The sequence below is a fragment of the Tachyglossus aculeatus genome, chromosome 6, assembly GCF_015852505.1.
Source record: "Tachyglossus aculeatus isolate mTacAcu1 chromosome 6, mTacAcu1.pri, whole genome shotgun sequence".
Classification (NCBI taxonomy): domain Eukaryota; kingdom Metazoa; phylum Chordata; class Mammalia; order Monotremata; family Tachyglossidae; genus Tachyglossus; species Tachyglossus aculeatus.
Window position 1 is genome coordinate 44,805,564 of NC_052071.1, and position 26,328 is coordinate 44,831,891.

Sequence of the window (26,328 nt, forward strand, 5' to 3'; positions counted from 1 at the left end):
CAAGGCCCCAGATCCCATGTATTCTCCAGTTTGTCCTTGTCAGATTCAAGGACTCCTCTCCGATGGACTTGGAGATTAACGGCGAGGAATTTGCTTGCAAGTTTTCCGCCAAAACAAAACATTCCTGAGTCCCCCTTGTGAGCCGCCGAGCAAGACTCTGAAATGAGGATTTAAAAGAAGGAGAAGGAAAAAAAGGGAAGAAATGCTTAGTTTCCACCTCACCCCGCTGGGGAGGAGGGCAGTTGGATGACACTCAGTAGAGAATGTGCGGAATGTACGGGGAGAACGAGAGGGAGAAGGAGAGGAGACGGGGAAGGGAGGAGGGACGAAAAGAGGGAGGAGAGGCAGGAGGGAAGGAGGAGGAGGGAGAGAGAAGGCCGGGCTACAGGGAGAGGCTCTGCAGTTGGAACAGAGAAACCTGTTTCTTCCCCTGAAGGACAGAACACACCCAGTGTCCTTCTCAAAACGAGGTTTGCCTTTGAGAAGGCCCGTCCTTTCCCTCCGCAGCAGGTCGGTAACCTCTCCGCTCACCTGGCTGGGGCCTCTGGCTCCTGTTCCTGGAACATCCCCTCAGAGACTGGCACCTCGTACCTTTCAGCTGGGATTACACGACTGCCCACGCACCCCTCATCCGCAGCAGCCAGGAGGGGTGCAGCCCCCAGAAAACTGCAGCAGGTAGGGCAGGCCGTCTCTTTGCCAGCTCTCTCAGCTTCAAGAAGGGAGATCGCTTTGTAAATTTGAAGTGTTTCAGCCCGATAGTGATAATAATTGGGGCATTTAGTAAGCGCTGAAGTGTGTGTCAAGCCCTGTGCTAAACGCCGGGGTGGAGGATCAGCGGATCGGACACGGTCCCTGTCCCACATGGGGTTCATGGTCTAAGGGGGAGGGAGAACAGGGATTTTAATCAATCAATCAATCAATCAATCGTATTTATTGAGCGCTTACTGTGTGCAGAGCACTGTACTAAGCTCTTGGGAAGTACAAGTTGGCAACATATAGAGACGGTCCCTACCCAACAGTGGGCTCACAGTCTAGAAGGGGGAGACAGAGAACAAAACCAAACATATTAACAAGTCCTCATTTTGCTGACGACCTGTGGCACAGAGAAGTTTCATGACTTCCTCGGCTAGGGAACGTGTCTTCTAATTCTGCTATACTCTGCTGAGTGCTTAGTAGGAGGTCTGACCATAGTAAGCGCTCAAAAAATACCATTTATTGATTGATTGATTGATTGTCCAAGGTCCCACAGCAGTCAATTGTGGAGCTGGGATAGAATCCAGGTCTCTGGACTCAGTCTGGCCACCTGCAGCCTTTTTTCCAAAGAAGTGAGCCTGATTTCTAAAATTAATCAATCAGCTCTCTTCTTAAGTTTGCTTTCTTGGTCCTCCTGACCTTTCCTTGAAAATGAAAGAATATTTCTGGTCAGAGAAGGGGTTTGTTTTAGGCCTTTCCACCTAACTGATTAATGCTGGAACTCACCACTAAACTTGTTGTGGGCATGGAACATGTCTACTAAATGTTATAGTGTATGCTCCCAAACTCTTAGTAAAGTGCTCTGCACCCAGTAAGTGCTGATTAAGCATCACTGATTGATTGGGAGAGTCCTGGGCAGTGAGGAAGACAAAGAAGTTTAGTGCCCATACCTGTGGGCAGGGAAAATATCTACCAACTCTGTTACAGTATACTTTCCCAGGTGCTTAGTACAGGCTTCTGCACCCAGTAAGTGCTCAATAAATACCACTGATTGATTAATTGGGAAAATCCTGGGCAGTGAAGAAGACTTTGAAGTTTAGTACTTCTACGTAGCTATGGACAGGGAAAATGTCTACAAACTCTGTTATAGCGTACTCTCCCAAGCGCTTAGTACAGGCCCCTGTGCCCCAAAAGTGCTCAATAAAAACCATTTTTTGACTGATTGATTGAGAGAACTGAAGCAGTGAAGAAGACTTAGAAGTTTAGTGCGTCTACCCAGGATGTGAAAGACACCTTGGCAAATTCTAAGACTCATGAGGTCCTCAGACAGAAAGGAGGCGTCCCGTGCTCAGCGGCTAATAATAATGGTGTTGTTATCTTGCTCAGCAGCTAATAATAATGGTGTTATTATTGTTATCTAGATAAGTAGCGTAATCCTGGGGCTCTTTAGATGAGTTGGATGGGAGGGAGAGAAGAGAATCCCAACTGCTTCCCAGAAGGTGACTTGAGAAGCCTCTGGCCCCAACTCCGCATTCTGCAAAGCTGTCTTCTGTTTTATTAGATGAGAGTGAATCAGTTCTTGGGAAAGTGAGGGAGCGGAGAAATGAGCAGAGGCTCCGTTCTCTTCACCCTGACTCGCCCACACTGGTCTGCCGCCGCTTGTCCGTCTGGATTCACAGCACACCCTGCCAGCCTTATCGCAGTTCCTCTGTTCACTAATTCAAGCATATTTACTGAGCTCTTACTGCATGCAGAGCACTATACTAAGTGCAGACTAGTACAACATAACAACAAACAGACATATTCCCCGCGCAGACGAGCTTACAGTCTACACAGCCTGGGCCCACAATATACTTCAGTCAATCAATCAGTCATATTTGTTGAGTGCTTCCTTTATGCAGAACACTGTACTAAGTGCTTGCAAGTTTTTAGACTGTGAGCCCACTTTTTCGACTGTGAGCCCACTGTTGGTAGGGACTGTCTCTCTATGTTGCCAACTTGTACTTCCCAAGCGCTAGTGCTCTGCACACAGTAAGCGCTCAATAAATACGATTGATGATGATGATGATGCAAGTGAAGCAGCGAGGCTCAGTGGAAAAAGCCTGGGCTTGGGAGTCAGAGGTCATGGGTTCGAATCCTGACTGCCACTTGTCAGCTGTGTGACTTTGGGCAAGCCATTTAACTTTTCTGTGCCTTAGTTACCTCATCTGTAAAATGTGGATTGAGATTGTGAGCCCCATGTGGGACAACCTGATTACCTTGTATCCCCCCCAGTGCTTAGAACAGGGCTTTGCACATAGTAGCACTTAACAAATGCCATTATTATTATTATTCAAGCACTTAGTACAGTGCTCTGCAAACAGTAATCGCTCAATAAATACGATTGATTGATTGATTGCTTGGGGGAGCACAATAATAATGGAGTTGGTAGACGCGTTCCCTGCCCACGAGTTTACAGTCTAGAGGACGAGCTTATCTGCTGTGTGATTCCTCTTTCTACACATTTGAGACCATGAGCTTATGTGGGCCGAAAACGTGTCTACCAACTCTGTCAAATTCTCCCAAATGCTTATTACAGTGTTCTGCACACAGTAAGAGCTCCATAAATACCATCAATAGATTGAGTGATTTGAGACGAGGTGTTACCGTGGAGCAACCGAGCCCCAGCTCTTGGTAGTTTTCCTTTCTGCAAGTGACCCAAGATGCTCGTCAACCATGTTCCTTCTCTTTCTGTGGTTTCTTCTCTCCCAGCCCAACCCAGATGAGAAAGCTGTGATGAGGTCTTACTCACTGACTTTCTCTTGGGCTTCAGGAGAGAGGACAAAATGGCTTGGAGACCAAAGTTTGTGTTCAGGATGATAGGATGAAAAAGGAACACCGGAATGAAGTCAAGATGTGGTTTTCATGAGCTTGCAAAATAGTTGAGCGCGTCAGAATTGGCCCAAGTGCAGAGAACAAGTGCAATTACTGCATTCTGCTTGGGGTGCGGCTCCATTCTTTTGCGTCGTAAGGCATTTAGAGGGTGAATCCTACCTCTCCAGAACCTATTCCTTTCCCTCAGACCCACTTATGACTTCGAAGGTGACTGGTCTCTGTGACTCTCTAGACGAGGTTTGGAGATTGTGGAGAAGCAGTGTGGCCTAATGGCTGGAGCCCGGGCCTAGGAGTCAAAAGGACCTGGGTTCGAATTCCAACTCTGCCACTTACCTGCTGGGAACAGGGAGGACATCCAATCTGATTAAGCAGTGTATCTTAGAGCACGGGCTTGGGAGTCACTTAAATTCTCCGAGCCACAGTTACCTCATCTGCAAAACGGGGATCAAGACAGTGAGCCCCACATGGGACAAGCTGATCACCTTGTATTCCCCCCCAGCGCTTAGAACAGTGCTTTGCACACAGTAAGCACTTAACAAATACCATCATTATTATTATTATCATTAACATGTATCTACCCCAGTACTTAAAACAGTGCTTGGCACATAATAGGTACTTAACAAGTACCATAGTTATTATTGCTATTTATGCAGGAAATGAGGGGCTCACCTGGAGTTGGGTTTCCTCACAGCATTCCTGTCAACCTCAATTTCTTCCCTTTTCCTCGGACATGGAGGCATGCCTACAACCTGGATATGTGGAATGGCTGCCCACAGTCCAGTCCTAAAGATTTCCAGGTGCTTTGGGAAATTGGTTTAGACATAAAAGTTTGGATAGTGAGGTCCCGCTAGATGGCTTCTTAATAATAATCGTGGTATTTGTGAAGTGCTTACTATGTGCCGGGCACTGTACTAAGCACTGGGGTAGACACAAGCAAATCGGGTTGGACACGGTCCCTGTCCCACATGGGACTCACAGCCTTAATCCCCATTTTACAGATCAAGACAGTGAGCCCCAGATGGGACAACCTGATCACCTTGTATTCCCGCCAGCGCTTAGAACAGTGCTTTGCACACAGTAAGCACTTAACAAATACCATCATCATTATTATTATCATTAACATGTATCTACCCCAGTACTTAAAACAGTGCTTGGCACATAATAGGTACTTAACAAGAACCGTAGTTATTATTGCTATTTATGCAGGAAATGAGGGGCTCACCTGGAGTTGGGTTTCCTCACAGCATTCCTGTCAACCTCAATTTCTTCCCTTTTTCCTCAGACATGGAGGCATGCCTACAACCTGGATATGTGGAATGGCTACCCACAGTCCAGTCCTAAAGATTTGCAGGTGCTTTGGGAAATTGGTTTAGACATAAAAGTTTGGATAGTGAGGTCCCGCTAGATGGCTTCTTAATAATAATCGTGGTATTTGTGAAGCGCTTACCATGTGCCGGGCACTGTACTAAGCACTGGGGTAAGCAAATCGGGTTGGACACGGTCCCTGTCCCACATGGGACTCGCAGCCTTAATCCCCTTTTTACAGATGAGGGAACTGAGACATAGAGAAGTGAAGTGACTGGCTCAAGGTCACAGAGCAGACAAGTGGTGGAGCTGGGATTTGAACCCAGGTCCTTCTGACCCTCAGGCCCAGGCTTTATCCACTTAGTGACACTGCTTCAATCAGCTTCATAATGTCAGCAGACCATGCAGAAAGAGTCTCCCTCTCTGGACTGTAAGAGAGTCCTACTTACAGGCCCTACTACTTACAAGGCCCTACTGAGAGCTCACCTCCTCCAGGAGGCCTTCCCAGACTGAGCCCCTTCCTTCCTCTCCCCCTCACCCCCCTCTCCATCCCCTCATCTTACCTCCTTCCCTTCCCCACAGCACCTGTATATATGTATATATGTTTGTACATATTTATTACTCTATTTATTTATTTATTTATTTTACTTGTACATGTCTATTCTATTTATTTTATTTTGTTAGTATGTTTGGTTTTGTTCTCTGTCTCCCCCTTTTAGACTGTGAGCCCACTGTTGGGTAGGGACTGTCTCTATATGTTGCCAACTTGTACTTCCCAAGCGCTTAGTACAGTGCTCTGCACACAGCGCTCAATAAATACGATTGATTGATTGATTGATTGACTGTAAGCTCTTTGTGGGCAGGGAATGTGTCTGTTTATTGTTATATTGTGCTCTCTCAAGCGCTTAGTACAGTGCTTTGCACACAGTAAGTGTGCAATAAATAAAATTGAAAAGGGGACACATCTACCAATTCTCTTGTACTGTACTCCCAAGCGCTTAGTATAGCGCTTGGCCCACAGTAAGAGCTCAGTAAATATCACTGGTTGATTATTTTTCCTGAGCCATCTCACCAGAAGCCTTTCCTATGTCAGACCACCTTCTCCCGGAGCTAAATTCAGGCTCTAGTAATGACATGTACTGATTTTATTCAGCATTTACTATGAGGTAAGCACAGATAATCAGATCAGACAGTTGAGAGAGGAAGCTTTTCCTCAAGCACGCATCATAGCCAAGTGTAACCCAACCTTTATGGACTCCACTAAAGCTTTCAGTTTTTTCCCCCAAACTAGGGGGGTGGGGGGCTATGACCAAGAAGGGAATGCTTCTGTCCAGTCCATGAGTCCATGATTCATTGTGGGTAGGGATTATTTATTGTTTATTGATTTACTGTTTATTGTTGTACTCTCCCAAGCACTTAGTACAGTGCTTTGCAGAGAGGAAGTGCTCAATAAATATGAATAAATGAATGAATGAGGAGGGTCCCTCCTGGGAAGGGAATGTGTCTACCATCTGTGTCTACCAAGTGCTTAGTTCAGTGCTCTGCCCAAAGGAAGCACTCAATAAGTACCATTTATTGATATCCATATTGTCACGTAATGCTAATAATGGTGGGGTTTGCTAAGTGCTTACTTTGTGTCGAGCACTGTACTAAGCGCTGGGGTAGATCCAAGCTAAACAGGTGGGACACAGGCCCTGTCCCACATGGGGCTCGCGGTCTTAATCCCCGTTTTACAAGTGAGGTAACTGAGGCCCAGAAAAATGAAGCGACTTGCCCAAGGTCACGCAGCAGATGTGGCAGAGCCAGAATTAGAGCCCAGGTTCTTCTGACACCCAAGCCCATGCTCTCTCCACTAATAATAATAATAATGGCATTTATTAAGCACTTACTATGTGCAAAGCACTGCTCTAAGCGCTGGTGAGTTACAAGGTGATCAGGTTGTCCCACGTGGGGCTCACAGTCTTAATCCCCATTTTACAGATGAGGTAAATGAGACCCTGCTGTGTTATATTGTTATATTGTACTCTCCCAAATGGTTAGTACTGAGCTCTACACACAGTAAGAGCTCAACAAATATTATTGATCGATCGATTGCTGACCTCTATGGAGTCTTTCTGTACTTCAATCAATCAATCAATCGTATTTATTGAGCGCTTACTGTGTGCAGAGCACTGTACTAAGCACTTGGGAAGTACAAGTCGGCAACATCTAGAGACAGTCCCTACTCAACAGTGGGCTCACAGTCTAAAAGGGACTTGCAGAGAAGGGGAGAAGGCCTGCTACAACTTCTGGAAAATCCAAATTCTCCTCAGAGCAAGCTTCTTGAGATAGCAATAGCCATCCGCAGATCCTCCTCCAACTTAGAACCTGGGCCACTTCAGTCAGAAATCTCTGTCGATCCTCTTTAAAGGCCAGGCATTTCACTCTAGGGCTAGAAGAGGAGTCATTAGCGAAAGAAGGGTCGTGGGTCTTATCTACGAGGCAGCGTAACCCTGTCACCCCCTTTCCCTACCTCACCTCCCTTCTCTCCTTCTGCAGCCCAGCCCGCACCCTCCGCTCCTCCACCGCTAATCTCCTCACCGTACCTCGTTCTCGCCTGTCCCGCCATCGACCCCCGGCCCACGTCATCCCCCGGGGCCTGGAATGTCCTCTCTCCCTCTGCCCATCCGCCAAGCTTGCTCTCTTCCTCCCTTCAAGGCCCTACTGAGAGCTCACCTCCTCCAGGAGGCCTTCCCAGACTAAGCCCCTTCCTTCCTCTCCCCCTCGTCCCCCTCTCCATCCCCCCATCTTACCTCCTTCCCTTCCCCACACCACTTGTATATATGTTTGTACATATTTATTACTCTATTTATTTACTTATTTTACTTGTACACATCTATTTATTTTATTTTGTTAGTATGTTTGGTTTTGTTGTCTGTCTCCCCCTTTTAGACTGTGAGCCCACTGTTGCGTAGGGACTGTCTCTATATGTTGCCAACTTGTACTTCCCAAGTGCTTAGTACAGTGCTCTGCACACAGTAAGTGCTCAATAAATGCAATTGATTGATTGATTGATTGATTTCCCAAGCTGGCACTAATTGGCACCATCCACACAAGGACTTGTCCCATGTGAAAAAAGGACTGTGTCTGACCTGAGTATCTTCTATCTACCCCAAAGCTTAGTACAGTGCTGGGCAATCAATCGACCAGTGGTGTTTGTTCAGTCCTTACTGTGTCCAGTGCACTGTGCTAAGCGCTCGGACATGGTAATAATCAATCAATCAATCGTATTTATTGAGCGCTTACTGTGTGCAGAGCACTGTACTAAGCGCTTGGGAAGTACAAGTTGGCAACATTACAGAGACAGTCCCTACCGAACAGTGGGCTCACAGTCTAAAAGGGGGAGACAGAGCAAAACCAAACATACTAACAAAATAAAATAAATAGAATAGATATGTACAAGTAAAATAAATAAATGAATAAATAGAGTAATACATATGTACAAACATATATACAGGTATACATATATACAGGTATAATAAGCACATAGCGCTTAAAAACACCACTTTTTTATTACCATTATGATACTGCTGGTTCACAAACAGCTCACACTCTATAGTGGGAACCTTACAATTCGTATCTTATCATTGAATCAATCAATCCATGATATTTAATAAGTGCTTGCTGTGTGCAGAGCACCTAAGCACTCAAAGAGGGCAGTGCAGTAGGTTAAAATAACCCCTGCCCACAAGGAGCTTACAGTCTAGTGGTAGAAACAGGCCAAAAAATAGAGGAAGGAATAGAGGATAAGGATATGCATGTAATTGCTTTAGTGCGTGGGGAGGAGGGAATATCAAAATGCTGGGGGGAATGCCCTTAATAATAATAATATTAATAACTGTGGTATCATCATTGATGATGATAATTAAAGGGCCATTCCTCACTGCGGCAGTATTGGCGCTGTGATAGTTACACGGGCCCCGCCCGGGCCCGGACAGAGCAAACGCCCCTCCAGCAGGGTGAGGAATGTAAATAATAATAATAATAATAATAATAATAATAATAATAATGGTATATGTTAAGTGCTTACTATGTGCAAAGCACTGTTCTAAGCTCTGGGGAGGATACAAGGTGATCAGGTTGTCCCACGGGGGGTTCACAGTTTTCATCCCCATTTTCCAGATGAGGTCACTGAGGCACAGAGAAGTGAAGTGACTTGCCCAAAGTCACATAGCTGACAAGTGGCGGAGCTGGGATTTGAACCCGTGACCTCTGACTCCAAAGCCCGGGCTCTTTCCACTGAGCCACGCTGCTTCTCAAAGCTCAGGCATCAGTGCTGGCTTTGGGCCCAGTTAAAACGAAGCCCCTTTCTTGGCCACTTGAGATCTCCAACTTCATTCGTTCATTCATTCAATTGTATTTACTGAGCACTTATTTTGTGCAAAGCACCGTACTAAGCGCTTGGGAGAGTACAGTGCAACAATAAAACAGACACATGCCGAAAGACATTAATATAAAATCCTCTCTGGGGTAACACTCTTCTGCTTTAATTTCATTTTTAATGGTATTTGTTAATGTTAATAATAATAATGATGATGATGGCATTTGTTAAGCGCTTACTATGTGCCGAGCACTGTTCTAAGCGCTGGGGCAGATACAAGGTATTCGGGTTGTCCTGCGAGGAGCTCACAGTCTTTATCCCCATTTTACAGATTCATTCATTCGATTATTCATTATTCGACTGTATTTATTGAGCGCTTACTGTGCACAGATGAGTAACTGAGGCACAGAGAAGTCAAGAGACTTGCCCCAGGTCACACAGCTCATCAGTGGCGGAGCCGGGATTAGAACCCAGGACCTCTGACTCCCAAGCCTATGCTCTTCACTATGTGTCGAGCACTGTTCTAAGTGCTAGGGGGGATACAAGTTGATCAGGTTGTCCCATGTGGAGCTCACAGTCTTAATCCCCATTTTACAGATGAGGGAACTGAGGCCCAGAGAAGTGAAGTGCCTTGGCCAAGGTCACACAGCAGACAACTGGCGGAGCCGGGATTAGAGAAGCAGCTTGGCTCAGTGGAATGAGCATGAGCTTGGGAGTCAGAGGTCATTCATTCAATCGTATTTATTGAGCACTTACTGTGTGCAGAGCACTGTACTAAGCGCTTGGGAAGTACAGGCTGGCAACATACCGAGACAGTCCCTACCCAACAACGGGCTCCCAGTCTAGAAGGGGGAGACAGACAACAAAACAAAACATGTGGACAGGTGTCAAGTTGGCAGAACAAATAGAAATAGGTCCTGGGTTCTAATCCCGGCTTCACCACCTGTCAGCTGTGTGACTTCGGACAAGTCACCTCACTTCTCTGGGCCTCAGTTCCCTCATCTGTCAAATGGGGATGAAGACCGTGAGCCCCATATGGGCCAACCTGGATTACCTTGTATCATCAATCGGATTTATTGAGCGCTTACTGTGTGCAGAGCACTGTACTAAGCGCTTGGGAAGTCCAAGTTGGCAACATATAGAGACAGTCCCTACCCAACAGCGGGCTCGCAGTCTAAAAGGGGGAGACAGAGAACAAAACCAAACATACTAACAAAATAAATAGTGCTTGGCAGGTAGTAAGTGCTTAACGAATACCAGCATTAGTATTATTTTTATTATTAATTAACTCGGGTCCTTCTGATTCCTAGGCCCGTGCTCTGGTCACTGAGTCGAGCTGTTTCAGAGGACAACGCTTTCTTCTCGTCTTTGGCGAGGCAGTAATTTGGTTCCCAGAAGTTTATCCTGCCGAGGTCCCTGGAGCCCAGCCAAAGGACACAGCATCACAAGGTGACTATTATCAGCAGGGAAGCCTACGGCTTCTGGAAACGTGGATTTAGAAGGTCTTGAAAATCCACGTTTAGCCGGGCAAACTGCTGTTTGGGGCTTCGCTGCAAGTTCTAGCAGCCTCCTCTGCCCTTTCCAAGGGCCTGGGGTACAGCTTCGTGCTTGGATCGGATTTATTGGGCGCTTACTGAGTGCAGAGCACTGTGCTAAGCGCTTGGGAAGTCCAAGTTGGCAACATATAGAGACGGTCCCTACCCAACAGTGGGCTCACGGTCTGGAGTGGGCTCACAGTCCACTCTAATCCTGAACTAATTCAAGTTTTGGCGGGGGGTTTTTAGGTGAAAATTGGCATTCTTAGTGACTATAATAATAATAATAATAATGATGGCATTTATTAACAGAGGCACAGAGAAGTTAAGTGGCTAGCCCAAGGTCACACAGCAAATGATAATAATAATGATGGCATTTATTAAGCGCCTACTGTGTGCAAAGCACTGTTCTAAGGCTGGGGAGGTTACAAGGTGATCAGGTTGTCCCACGGGGGGCTCACAGTCTTCATCCCCGTTTTACAGATGAGGGAACTGAGGCCTGGAGAAGTGAAGTGACTTGCCCAAAGTCACCCGGCTGACAAAGTGGCAGAGCCGGGATTTGAACCCACGACCTCTGACTCCAAGGCCCGGGCTCTTTCCGCTGAGCCACGCTGCTTCTCTATTATGATTTAGTGGAAAGATCATGGGCTTTGGAGTCAGAGGTCGTGGGTTCGAATCCTGGCTCTGCCACTTGTCAGCTGTGTGACTTTGGGCAAGTCACTTAACTTCTCTGGGCCTCAGTTCCCTCATCTGTCAAATGGGGACTAAGACTGTGAGCCCCATGTGGGACAGCCTGATAACCTTGTATCTTCCCCAGCGCTTAGAACAGTGCTTTGCACATAGTAAGCGCTTAACAAATACCATTATTATTATTATTATTATTTACACCCTCTGAAGACAAGGTTTTAGTGGGCAGGTGGGAATGAACATTTAGGGTCCTTCAATCAATCAACCAGTGGTATTTATGGAGCATTTACTGTGTACAGAGCACTGTACTGAGCACTCAGGAAAATACAATTCAAAAGGAGCTTGCTTCTTCATTCTCTAGGGCAATCCTTCTTTTTATGGTATTTGTGGAGTGCTTATTTTCATTCATTCATTCAACCGTATTTATTGAGCGCTCACTGTGCGCAGAGCACCGTACTAAGCGCTTGGAAAGTACAATTTGGCAACAGAGATAGTCCCTACCCAACAACGAGCTTACTATGTGCTAGACACTGTACCAAGTGCTGGGATAGACAGGGTTGGACGCAGTCCACGTCTCACATGAGGCTCACAGTCTTACTCCCTATTTTAAAGATGAGGTAACTAACTGGGGCATAGAGAAGTGAAGTGACTTGCCCATGGTCACACAGCAGACAAGTGGAGGAGTCAGGATTAGAACCCAGGTCCTTTTCATTCCCAGCCCTTAATAATAATAATTATGGCATTTGTTAAGCGCTTACTATGTGCCAAGCATAGTATACTAGTAGAACACATACTGTGTGTTCTAAGTGTGGGGGTATTCATTCATTCATTCAATCCTATTTATTGGGTGCTTACTGTGTGCAGAGCACTGTACTAAGCGCTTGGGAAGTGCAAGTCGGCAACATATAGAGACGGTCCCTACCCAACAACGGGCTCACAGTCTAGAAGGGGGAGACAGACAACAAAACAAAACATGGGGACAGGTGTCAAGTCGTCAGGACAAATAGAATTAAAGCTAGACGCACATCATGAACAAAATAAATAGAATGGTAAATATGTACAAGTAAAATAAATAGAGTAATAAATCTGTACAAACATATATACAGGTGCTGTGGGGAGGGGAAGGAGGTGGGGAGGGCGAGAGGAAGGAGGGGGCTTAGTCTGGGAAGACCTCCCGGAGGAGGTGAGCTCTCAGTTGGGCTTTGAAGTGGGGAAGAGAGCTAGGGGTAGATAGAAGTTAATCAAGTTGTCCCAGGTGGGGCTCACTGTCTTAATCCCCATTTTACAGATGAGGCCACTGAGGCACAGAGAAGTAAAATGACTTGCCTAAGGTCACACAGCAGACAAGTGCGGAGCCGGGATTAGTACCCACATCCTCTGGTTCCCAAGCCCGTGTTCTTGCCACTAGGGAATGCCATTTCTTTCTCAGGAGGCTGCGGAAGGCAGGATCTGTGGATATCGGCCACCCACATATTATCACGTGAGTTAGACCGGCACTAGGGATAATGCAATATTATATTGTACACCATTTTGAAAAAACAAATCCCATTTCTAATCCCAGCTCTTCCACTTGTCTGCTGTGGGACCTTGGACAAGTCACTTCATTTTTCTGGGTCTCAATTTACCTCATCTATAAAAGGGGAAATGAGATTAGGAGTCGGGCAGGGATTGTGCCCAACCCCATTTGCTTGTATCCAGCCCAGCACTTAGTACAGTGTCTGGCCCATAATAAGCACTTTACAAATACCACAATTCTTCTTACTATTACTTTTTAGTAACTCATTGATCTGTAAAGGACCCTGATTACCTGTCAATAGAAAGAGACAAGGAAATAAACCTTAGGAAAGCGCCTGCTATAATGACATATCTGAGTAGTTAACCCTATATAGTTTCTGGGTTTTGAATCAACAAAGTGCCTGCTATAATGACATATCTGAGTAGTCAACCCTATATAGTTTCTGGGTTTTGAATCAACAAAGTTTAATTTTGCCTGCAATTTATACAACGGGTTTTATTTTCAAAATCCTCCACCTCAGTTAGCCTCTCCCCTGGCATTGATGAAGATTCTCCCCCACTAGACCAGTAAAAATGCATGCCAGGTAATTAGAAACGTGTGTGCTAGTTTTATTTATTTTATTACCTTTGCACATTCAGAGCCTTAAAATACAGACAGCACCTTTATTTCAGCTGAAATTCTCTTCCTAACAATCAACAGGATTTACTGAGCAACGCAAGCCTTGAGGTCTGGCAGCTAATACTCCCTTAGTTTTGTTTTGCTTTGTTTCATGGGATTTACAGTCTCTATATGTTGCCAATTTGTACTTCCCAAGCGCTTAGTACAGTGCTCTGCACATAGTAAGTGCTCAATAAATACGATTGATGATGATGATGATGATTTGAACATTTTTAAATGCCAGGCGCTGTACTAAGTGCTGGGGTGGATACAAGTTAAACAGACTGGACACAGTTCCTACGTGGGGCTCACAATCAATCCCCATTTTATAGATAAGGTAACTGAGGCCCAGAGAAGCGAAATGACTTGCGCAAGGTCACACAGCAGACAAGCGATGGAGCCTGGATTGGAGCCCAGGTTCTTCTGACTCGCGGTGGACCACCAGGGTGGGGTGGCTTCTGTTCCTGAAGATATATTCTGCCGTCTTTTGATTTTTTTTACTTCTGGTTATCACTGTTCATATTTTATCAGCACATCTTTCTCCAGAGGATGAGGGGCAAGCAGGTAGCTAGCTGCCCTGGACACCGATCAGGGCAGAGTGCATGCCAGGACTCAGAACAACTAATCCGGCTCGCAGTCCGGCTGCCCGGAGAATGCTGATGGTATCTGTTAAGTGCTTAATAATAATAATAATAATGACAGTATTTATTAAGCGCTTATTATGTTCAAAGCACTGTTCTAAGCACTGGGGAGGTTACAAGGTGATCAGGTTGTCCCACAGGGAACTCACAGTCTTAATCCCCCTCGTCCCCCTCTCCATCCCCCCTGCCTTACCTCCTTCCCCTCCCCACAGCTCCTGTATATATGTATGTATGTATTTATTACTCTATTTTATTTGTACATATTTATTCTATTTATTTTATTTTGTTCATAGGTTTTGTTTTGTTCTCTGTCTCCCCCTTCTAGACTGTGAGCCCACTGTTGGGTAGGGACCATCTCTATATGTTGCCAACTTGTACTCCCCAAGCGCTTAGTACAGCACACAGTAAGCGCTCAATAAATATGATTGAATGAATGAATGAATCCCCATTTTACGGATAAGGTAACTGAGGCGCAGAGAAGACTTGCTCAAAGTCATACAGCTGACAAGTGGAGGAGCCGGGATTTGAACCCATGACCTCTGACTCCAATGCCCGGGCTCTTTCCACTGAGTGCCAGGCACTGTACTAACCACTGGGGTGGATAGAAGCAAAATCAGGTTGGACACAGAGCCTGTCCTGTACGTGGCTCCCAATATCAACCCCCATATTCCAGATGAGGTAACTGAGGCCCAGAGAATAATAATAATAATAATAATGATGGCATTTGTTAAGCACTTACTATGTGCAAAGCACTCTTCTAAGCACTGGGGGGTTACAAGGTGATCAGGTTGTCCCATGGGGGGCTCTCAGTCAATCCCCATTTTACAGATGCAGCGTGGCTCAGTGGAAAGAGCCCGGGCTTTGGAGTCAGAGGTCATGGGTTCAAATCCCGGCTCTGCCAATTACCAGCTGTGTGACTTTGGGCAAGTCACTTAACTTCTCTGTGCCTCGGTTCCCTCATCTGTAAAATGGGGGTTAAGACTGTGGGCCCCCCGTGGGACAACCTGATCAGCTTGTAACCTCCCCAGTGCTTAGAACAGTGCTTTGCAAGCGCTTAGTAAGCGCTTAATAAATGCCATTATTATTATCATAGATGAGGGAACTGAGGCCCAGAGAAGTGAAGTGACTTGGGAAGTACAAATTGGCATCATATAGAGACAGTCCCTACCCAACAGCGGGCTCACAGTCTAAAAGGGGGAGACAGAGAACAAAACCAAACTAACAAAATAAAATAAATAGAATAGATATCTACCAGTAAGATAAATAAATAGAGTAATAAATCCGTACAAACATATATACAGGTGCTGTGGGGAAGGGAAGGAGGTAAGATCACCATCTACATCATCAATCGTATTTATTGCGCGCTTACTGTGTGCAGAGCACTGTACTAAGCGCTTGGGAAGTACAAATTGGCATCATATAGAGACAGTCCCTACCCAACAGCGGGCTCACAGTCTAAAAGGGGGAGACAGAGAACAAAACCAAACATACTAACAAAATAAAATAAATAGAATAGATATGTACAAGTAAGATAAATAAATAAATAGAGTAATAAATATGTACAAACATATCATCATCATCATCAATCGTATTTATTGAGCGCTAACTATGTGCGGAGCACTGTACTAAGCGCTTGGGAAGTACAAATTGGCATCATATAGAGACAGTCCCTACCCAACAGCGGGCTCACAGTCTAAAAGGGGGAGACAGAGAACAAAACCAAACATACTAACAAAATAAAATAAATAGAATAGATAGGTACAAGTAAAATAAATAAATAAATAAATAGAGTAATAAATATGTATAAATATATATATTTATATATTTTTATTTATATTTATATATATTTTTATATATTTATATATATATGTATATATATGTATATATATATATATATATACAGGTGCTGTGGGGAAGGGAAGGAGGTAAGATTGGGGGGATGGATGAGGAAGGAAGGGGCTCATGCTCTCTTCAGATCACTAGAGAATGGGCAGTTCCTCAGTACCTTCTGACCTCAGAGGGGTCACAGGCAGGTGGTGATGAATTCCTGGCAATTCCCACTCCCTCCCGCTCCCCAATCCTTGCCCTTGACCACCAGCTATGGATATCAGGGGAAAGAGTGGCTACCCAAATCCTCCCTACTCCCGGGCCGAGCGTCCTGAAACACAAAGGCGGCATTCAGAGCCCGAGTTAGTGAAACTTGCCCCGATGCATAAATATCTCGTTATAGTTCTACCTCCAACACATCTCTTGTTACCGATCTCTCCTTCCTTCTCCTAAATCAGGAGGCCCCTGGTGCTGGCCAATTCCGGCCTTCAGGGAGAGAAACCAAGAGCAGTCATACTCCAGTCATTCATTCATTCAATCGTATTTATTGAGCGCTTACTGTGTGCAGAGCACTGGACTAAGCGCTTGGGAAGTACAAGTCGGCAACATATCCTCTACCCAACAGCGGGCTCACAGTCTAGAAGGGGGAGACGGACAACAAAGCAAAACATGTAGACAGGTGTCAAAATCAATCAATCAATCGTATTTATTGAGCGCTTACTGTGTGCAGAGCACTGTACTAAGCGCTTGGGAAGTACAAGTTGGCAACATATAGAGACAGTCCCTTCCCAACAGTGGGCTCACAGTCTAAAAGGGAGTCTAAAAGGGGCTTGTCAGAACAAATAGAATTAAAGCTATATGCACATCATTAACAAAATAAAAAGAATAGCGAATATGTACTAAACGTTTTCCAATGGCTGTTAACACTGTCCAAATATTTCCTAACAGGCACCAACCATCCTCATTAGTGGATTGTTTTTTCTCTGAGCGTGCGGGATATTTAACACATCACTTAGCTCCTACCAGAAGGAGCATTTTAGTAGGTACCAAAGAAACAGATGGGTAGCTAGGCCACCTACTGAAGGACCACTACCCCCTACTTTCTAAGTTGCTACAAGTAAATCAATGTATATTTAAGTGATATTAATATTAATAATAATAATAGTTTTGGTATTTGTTAAGCGCTTACTATGTGCAAAGCACTGTTCTAAGCACTGGGGAAGATACAAGGTGATCAGGTTGTCCCATGTGGGGCCCACAACCTTAATCCCCACTTTACAGATGAGTTAACTGAGGAACAGAGCAGTTAAGTGACTTGCCCAAAGTCACACAGCTGACAATTGGCGGAGCCGGAATTTGAACCCATGACCTCTGCCTCCCAAGGCCGTGCTCCTTCCACTGAGCCACACTGCTTCTCCAGTCTCTATTATTTATAAGAAACATTGATATTAATTATTAATATTATATAAATCGTTTGGTAAATATTAATATTAGCAGTATATTATATGTAATATATTAATAGAATATTAATATTTTCATATTTAAAAATGAAGAGAAGCAGCATGACTCAGTGGAAAGAGCACGGGCTTTGGAGTCAGAGGTAATGGGTTCAAATCCCAGCTCCGCCAATTGGGCAAGTCACTTCACTTCTCTGGGCCTCAGTTCCCTCATCTGTAAAATGGGGATTAAGGTTGTGAGCCCCACATGGGACAACCTGATCACCTTGTATCCTCCCCAGGGCTTAGAACAGTGCTTTGCACATAGTAAGCGCTTAATACATGCCATCATTATTATTATTATTAAATATGATTGATCGATTGATGCTGTTTGTGATGTCTCATATGGCTTCTTGACCAGAATGCACAAGAGTCCTCAATGGTGACCCTACCTGGGGTCCCTTTCTTTATGGTATCTGTTAAGCACTCACTGTGTACCAGGCACTGTAATAATAATAATAATAATAATGGCATTTATTAAGCGCTCACTATGTGCAAAGCACTGTACTGAGCACTGGGGAGGTTACAAGGTGATCAGGCTGTCCCATGGGGGGGCTCAGTCTTAATCCCCATTTTACAGATGAGGGAACTGAGGCCCAGAGAGGTAAAGTGACTTGCCTAAAGTCACACAGCTGACAATTGGCGGAGCTGGGATTTGAACCCATGACCTCTGACTCCAAAGCCCATGCTCTTTCCACTGAGCCACGCTGCTTCCATATGAGTCTCAAAGACTCGATCAGTTGTATTTATTGACTGCTTACTGTATGCAGAGCACTGAACTGAGTGCTCGGGGGAGTACAATATAACAACTTAATAGAACTGGTAGACACATTACCTGTTCACAGTGAGTTTACCATCTAGAGTGGGGAGGCAGACTTTAATATAAATCAATAAATTAGGGATATGGACATAAGTGACGTGGGGTCGAAGGATGGCTAAATGAAGGAGCAAATCAGGGTGATGCAGAAGCGAGTGGGAGGATAGGAAATGAGGGCTCAGTCAGAGAAGGTCTCTTGGAGGAGATGTGCTTTTAATAAGATTTTGAAGGTGTGGAGAGTGATCGTCTGTCCGATATGAGGAGAGAGGGCGTTCCAGGCCAGAAGCGGGAAGGGAGTGAGAGGTCAGTGGCGAGATAGATGAGACCGCATGGTACAGCGAGTAGGTTGGCATTAGAGGGGTAAAATGTGTGTGCTGAATTGTAGAATCAATCAATCAATCAATCATATTTATTGAGCGCTTACTGTGTGCAGAGCACTGTACTAAGCACTTGGGAAGTACAAGCTGGCAACATATAGAGGCAGTCCTTACCCAACAGTGGGCTCACAGTCTAGAAGGGGGAGACAGAGAACAAAACCAAACATACTAACAAAATAAAATAAATAGAATAGATAGGTACAAGTAAAATAAATAAATAAATAAATAGAGTAATAAATATGTACAAACATGTATACAGGTGCCGTTGGGAAAGGAAGGAGGTAAGATGCGGGGGATGGAGATGGGGATGGGGGGGAGCAGCAAGGTAAAGTAGGAGGGAGCAAGGTGATTGAGCGCTCGGAAGCTGATGGAAAGGAATTTCCCTTTGATGTGAAGGTGGATGGGCAACCACAGGAGGTTCTTGAGGAGCGGGGAAACATGGACTGAAAGTTTTTGTGGGAAAATGATCCGGGCGACAGAGTGAAGTATGATCTGGAGTGGGGAGAGACAGGAGGCCAGCAAGGAGGCTGAAGAATGCAGCTGAGGAATTTTGAAAAAACAAACTGAGCCACCAGTCTAGTACTCAACCAATCAATCATATTTATTGAGCGCTTACTGTGTGCAGAGCACTGTACTAAGCGCTTGGGAAGTACAAGTTGGCAACATATAGAGGAAGCCCCTACCCAACAGTGGACTCACAGTCTAAAAGAATACTCAAGAATTGTTCCCGTTCAACTCTATCCCACAAAATGAAGTAAGTGGTATTCACTCGTAGTCACGGATTGGCTTGCTTGTAATTTCCTTTGGAGGTTTCCACTGCAAACTCCAGTGGCCACTGCTAATCAATCATTAAGGTATGTACAGATTTAATTTTCAGACGGAAGTTCAGCGTGTGATTTGTGTTTAATAATGGAGTTCCCAAGCCACAGGCTCCGGGATGATTTGATGGAATCAATCAGTCAGTCAGTGGTATTTATGGAGCATTTACTGTGTGCAGAGCACTGTACTAAGCACTTGGGAAAATACGGTACGATAGAGTTGGTCGACACGTTCCCTGCCCACAAGGAGCTTACAGTCTAGAGGGGAATCAGGCAGAAACTCCTCACCCTGGGCTTCAAGGCTGTCCATCCCCTCGCCCCCTCCTACCTCACCTCCCTTCTCTCCTTCTTCAGCCCAGCCCGCACCCTCCGCTCCTCCACCGCTAATCTCCTCACTGTACCTCGCTCTCGCCTGTCCCGCCATCGACCCCCGGCCCACGTCATCCCCCGGGCCTGGAATGCCCTCCCTCTGCCCATCCGCCAAGTTAATTCTCTTCCTCCCTTCAAGGCCCTGCTGAGAGCTCACCTCCTCCAGGAGGCCTTCCCAAACTGAGCCCCTTCCTTCCTCTCCCCCTCGCCCCCCTCTCCATCCCCCCCATCTTACCTCCTTCCCTTCCCCACAGCACCTGTATATATGTATATATGTTTGTACATATTTATTACTCTATTTATTTATTTATTTATTTTATTTGTACATATCTATTCTATTTATTTTATTTTGTTAGTATGTTTGGTTTTGTTCTCTGTCTCCCCCTTTTAGACTGTGAACCCACTGTTGGGTAGGGACTGTCTCTATATATTACCAATTTGTACTTCCCAAGCGCTTAGTACAGTGCTCTGCACATAGTAAGCGCTCAATAAATACGATTGATGATGATGATGATGAATTTACAGCCTACAGATTTACATCGTGGTTCAATCTGGTTGGTAGTATCTTTTGGGGACAAGTAGTTGAGAGTAGGGGGGGACTTTCTACCTACCCCTCTCCCCTTTGAACTGATTGCTTGACTCAGTAAGTGCTCACTATATGCAATACACTGTATTAAGTGCTTGGGTGAGTACAACAGAATTAGCAGACACATTCCGCGAAGAAATCTGACTCCTATTTGGAATACAATCTCAAATTTACCTACTCGCTGTACCTCAATCTCGTCTCTCTCGCCTCCAACCTCTCGCTCACCTCCTGCCTCTGGCCTGGAACGCCCTCCCTCTTCAGATCTGACAATCACTCTCCCTACCTTTCAAATCTAATGCTTTAATTCTATTTATAGCTTTAATTCTATTTGTCCTGACAATTTTGACACCCGTCTGCGTGTTTGGTTTCATTGTCTGTCTCCCCCTTCTAGACTGTGAGCCTGTTGTTGGGCAGGGACCGTCTCTATTATGTTGCCGACTTGTACTTCCCAAGCGCTTAGCACAGTGCTCTGCGCACAGTAAGCACTCAATAAGTACGATTGAATGAATGAATGATGAGAAAGAAACGGCTAAAGCCTTCCTCGCTTTCTGCGTGATTACGAGTAGTTTTCACTTCCAGGGCAAATTCCATCTGAATTAACGTAATTACTGGTATTGGAGGTTAGAACACTTGGATTCTAGTCTAACCTCTTGTCACTGTCTCTTTTGGTTCATTTTTATTTATTTTACTGGTACATATCTATTCTATTTATTTTATTTTGTTATTATGTTTGGTTTTGTTCTCTGTCTCCCCCTTTTAGACTGTGAGCCCACTGTTGGGTAGGGACTGTCTCTATATGTTGCCAACTTGTACTTCCCAAGTGCTTAGTACAGTGCTCTGCACACAGTAAGCGCTCAATAAATACGATCGATGATGATGAAGTGCAATTTGCTGCATGCAGAACACTATACTAAGTGGGAAAGTACCATACAACAATAAACAGTGACATTCCTGCCCACAACGAGTTTACAGCCTTGGTGGGAGACAGACATCAATAAAAATACATAAAATTAGAGGTATGGACATAAGTGCTGTGTTTTTGAGATCTTGGTTAAGAATTTCTGCGTCATTGGCTCAGACCATTGAGCCATCCAGTCCCCAATAGCAACAGGAAGCTTAGACGAACTATGTGGTTATCCTTCTTGACATCCATCTTAATGTATATTATTGTGGTGTTTGTGACTCACTTACTGTGTGCGAAGCACTATAAGCACTGGGGTAGATAGAAGTTAATCAAATCGGACACAGTGCCCATCCCACATGGAACTTACAGTCTGAGCTGTATATATATATACATAGGTATATATGTTTGTACATGTTTATTACTCTATTTATTTTACTAGTACATATTTATTCTATTTATTTTATTTTGTTAATATATTTTGTTTTGTTGTCTGTCTCCCCCTTCTAGACTGTGAGCCCGCTGTTGGGTAGGGACCGTCTCTATATGTTGCCAACTTGTACTTCCCAAGTGCTTAGTAGAGTGCTCCACACACCGTAAGCACTCAATAAATACGATTGAATGAATGAATGAAGAACAGTTATTGAATCTCCATTTTACCGGCAAGGCAGCCGAGGCACAGGGATGTTGTGACTTGAATCATTCAGTCGTATTTATTGAGCGCTTACTGTGTGCAGAGTACTGTACTAAGGACTTGGGAGAATACAACATACAGAAGCAGCCTGGCTCAGTGGGAAAGAGCATGGGTTTTGGAGTCATAGGTCATGGGTTCAAATCCTGGCCGCCAATTAGCTGTGTGACTTTGAGCTCTCAGTAGGGCCTCATCTGTAAAAAGGGGAATTAAGATGTGGAATAGGGACTCTGTCCAACCCCAATTTGCTTATATTCATTCAATCGTATTTATTGAGCGCTCACTGTGTGCAGAGCACTGTACTAAGTGCTTGGGAAGTACAAGTTGGCAGCATATAGAGATGGTCCCTACCCAACAACAGGTGCACAGTCTAGAAGATATCCACTCCAGCGCTTAGTACGGTGCCTGGCACATAGTAAGCTCTTAGCAAATACCGCAATTACTGTTCATTCATTCATTCATTCAGTTGTATTTATTGAGCTCTTACTCTGTGCAGAGCACTGTACTAAGTGCTTGGGAAGTACAAGTTGGCAAAATATAGAGACGGTCCCTACCCATGTTGTTATTATGCCCCAAATTTGGAGAGCAGAATTCTGCATTTGCCCTTTATAACTTTGAAGAGTTCAGTCAGGTCCTCCCTATCTCCAAGCCTATCTCCATTTGGAAGCTTCTCTGGTCACCTGATCATCTAGGTAATCCTTCTTCAGTCCCTTCCCAGCTCTCCTATGTCCTTCCTTAGAAGGAAGAGCCAGAACTGTATGTAGTATTCCAGGGCTGGATATACCAGTTTGATTTAGTGGCAAAATCCTGCTGTTTGCTATGTTTTCTATCCCTTTCCTGATGATACCTAACATTTGATTAGTCATTTCATACTGCTGCACAATGAACGGAAAATGGTTACATCTTTTCAATGGATCAAGGGGGTTTATTGAATGCTTACTGTGTGCAGAACACCGTACTAAGCTCTTGGGAGAGTACAGTACAACAGAGATGGTAGACCTATTCCCTGCCCACGATGACTTAGAGTCTGGAGGGGGAGACAGGTATTAACATAAATAAATAATTTATAATATATAATTTAGAGACCCTACGATAGAGATAGCGGACATGATCCGTGTTCAGAGTGTCCTTCAGTTTCCTCTTATGTAAAACAAAGGTAATGATAGCTACTTCTAAGGGTCACTATGGTAAGAATCACTTAAAAGGCGCTGGGAGCTTCTGGGAGGAGCAGGTCAAACCAAAACAGCTGTAGTAGTTTTGGTTGGTCCATCATCCGTACTTATTGACTTCCCATGTGAGCCAAGTCCAACTGAGGTATCAGTGCTAATATTTCTTATTCAGATTGCTGGAGAATCCAATTAGCCAGAAAAACTGACTGGGAGTTTCACATGAGCCTGCAAAGGAGGAGATTAAACCGCAGTCATGGGTGCCAACTCCATAATGGTGACAGGAGCCATAGTTCTCAGGGTTCCTAGGGGTGGAGGCAAAGCCATGATTTTCACCCTCACAATTTCTGGGCTGGGCACTCAGCCCCGCTGACCTCGGACTTAGAGAAATGAGACAGGTCTGAATAGGCCCCAAATCAGGTCTTTCTGACCTGTTCACTCTTGAAGCCTGTCTGTCACCTTCCAACGCCATTCAAATTCTGCTCCTCCCAAAGTCCTCTCTTCAGGTAAAATGAAAAATGAGCACCTAGCCTTCGTGGAGGTTTGGTAGCCAAGCAGGTCAGGCCTCAATACCAGGGCAGAAACTAACCCTGCCCAGTTAGAAACCGTCAGCTTTAAAGCAATCAGTCACTTGGCCCCTTTCTACCTCACCTCGCTACTCTTCTACTTCAACCCAGCCCACACACTTCAATCCTCTAACACCATCCTACTCAGTATACCTCAATCTCGTCTATCTCGCAGCCGACCTCTTGCCTACATCCTGCGTCTGGCCTGGAACGTCCTCCCTCTTCATATCGGACACAATTTCTCTCCCCTGCTTCAAACCTTTATCGAAGGCACATCTCCTCCAAGAGGCCTTCCCTGACTAAGCCCCCTTTTCCTCTTCTCCCACTCCCTTCTGCTCCCTTCATTCATCCCCCATCTCCCAGCCCCACAGCACTTGTGTAAATATCCATAATTTATTTATGTTAATGTCTGACTCCCCTTCTATCCTGTAAGCTCTTTGTGGCAAGGAAGCAGCGTGGCTCAGTGGAAAGAGCACGGGCTTTGGAGTCAGAGGTCATGGGTTCAGATCCCGGCTCCACCAATTGTCAGCTGTGTGACTTGGGGCAAGCCACTTAACTTCTCTGGGCCTCAGTGACCTTGTCTGTAAAATGGGGAATAAGACTGTGAGCCCCCCGTGGAAAAACCTGATCACCTTGTAACCTCCCCAGCACTTAGAATAGTGCTTTGCACATAGTAAGTGCTTAATAAATGCCATTATTATTATTATTATTAAAGGGAAAGTGTCTGTGATATTATTATATTGAAGTCTCCCAAGCTCTGGTGGAGTGCTGTGCACACCATAAGAGCTCATTAAATATGAATGATTGATTGATTGACCTCCAGCCCAGCTGTTTCTGACAATTCCTTTGAATATGCTTTTCAAGCTACCCTGCTTCATCCAGAAGGAGCCTGGGAAAGTGGTGGTGAGTTTGTACCTCTTCCGTAATACTATTCATGCATTCAGTCGTACTTATTGAGCGCTTACTGTGTGCAGAGCACTGTACTAAGCGCTTGGGAAGTACAAGTTGGCAACATATAGAGACTGTCCCTACCCAACAACGGGCTCACTGTCTAGAAGACCTTAACATAGTATGCTAGACTTCATAGGGGCACTGTTCATAGTGCTTGAGAGAAAACAGTACAGTTGTTCAATGCAGTACAGTTGATGGACATGATCTGCCCACAAGCAGTTTATAATCTAAATAATATAAGCCCTCCCTGGACCCCACAGCCCCCTCCAGTTATCGCCCCATCTCCCGCCTACCTTTCCTCTCCAAACTCCTTGAACGAATCATCTCCACTCTCTGCCTCAAATTCCTCTCCTTCAACTCTCTCCTGGACCCCCTCCAATCTGGCTTCCATCCCCTTCAATCCTCTGAAACCTCTAGACTGTGAGCTGGTTGTGGGAAGGGATTGTCTCCCTCTACTGCTGTAATGTGCTTTCCAAGCGCTCAATAAATACGATTGAATGAATGAATCTAGTGGGCAAAAACAGGGAGCATTTCACCCTCAGCAACTATGCCAAGAAAAGTAACATTCTTGAAGACATGAATCGAAGCAGCGTGGCTCAGTGGAAAGAGCACGGGCTTTGGAGTCAGAGGTCATGGGTTCAAATCCCAGCTCCACCAATTGTCAGCTGTGTGACTTTGGGCAAGCCACTTCACTTCTCTGGGCCTCAGTTCCCTCATCTGTAAAATGGGGATGAAGACTGTGAGCCCCCCATGGGACAACCTGATCACCTTGTAACCTCCTCAGTGCTTAGAACAGTGCTTTTCACATAGTAAGTGCTTAATAAATGCCATTATTATTATTATTATTATTCCTAGATTCCCCTCCAAAGAACCTTTCCTCTCCAGAACAAAGACTCAGCCTGTTGGCTTGATGGAGAGATTGTGTCTCAGACTTTTCTGCCACTTTTCAGCTGTGTGACCTAGGGCAAGTCACTTTAACTTCTCTAGGCCTCAGTTACCTCATTTATAAAATGGGGATTAAGAGTGTGAGCCCCATATGGGATGTGAACTGGGTCTACCCTGATTAGTTTTCCAGCGCTTTGTACAGTGTCTGGCTCATAGTAAGTGCTTAACAAACATCACAAGACTGTAAGCTCGTTGCGGTCAAGGAACGTGTCTGTTTATTGTCATACTCTCCCAAATGTTTAGTACAGGGCTCTGCACACAGTAGGTGCTCAATAAATACGATGGAAAGAATGAATATCATTACGATTATTGTCTGCTTGGGTTCTGTTTCCACTCTAGAGGACTCGCTGTAGTCCTCACTGTCAATCAAAAGCCTAGACGGTAAATACAGTCTGAGTCTGCATCATCATCATCATCATCAATCGTATTTATTGAGCGCTTACTGTGTGCAGAGCACTGTACTAAGCAATTGGGAAGTACAAGTTGGCAACACATAGAGACAGTCCCTACCCAACAGTGGGCTCACAGTCTAAAAGGGGGAGACAGAGAA

The 26,328-nt window shown here is 45.0% G+C and overlaps 1 protein-coding gene across 1 annotated transcript in view; it reads left to right on the forward strand.

The window, feature by feature from the left end:
- Nucleotides 1-468: 468 nt before the first annotated feature.
- Nucleotides 469-26,328, forward strand: part of ZNF185 (zinc finger protein 185 with LIM domain) — a 150,285-nt gene continuing 124,425 nt past the window's right edge. Inside the window, exons 1-2 of the mRNA XM_038748610.1 lie at nucleotides 469-675; nucleotides 10,543-10,681. The gene's annotated coding sequence lies outside the window, so the exon portion shown is untranslated. The remainder of the gene's footprint in view (nucleotides 676-10,542; nucleotides 10,682-26,328) is intronic.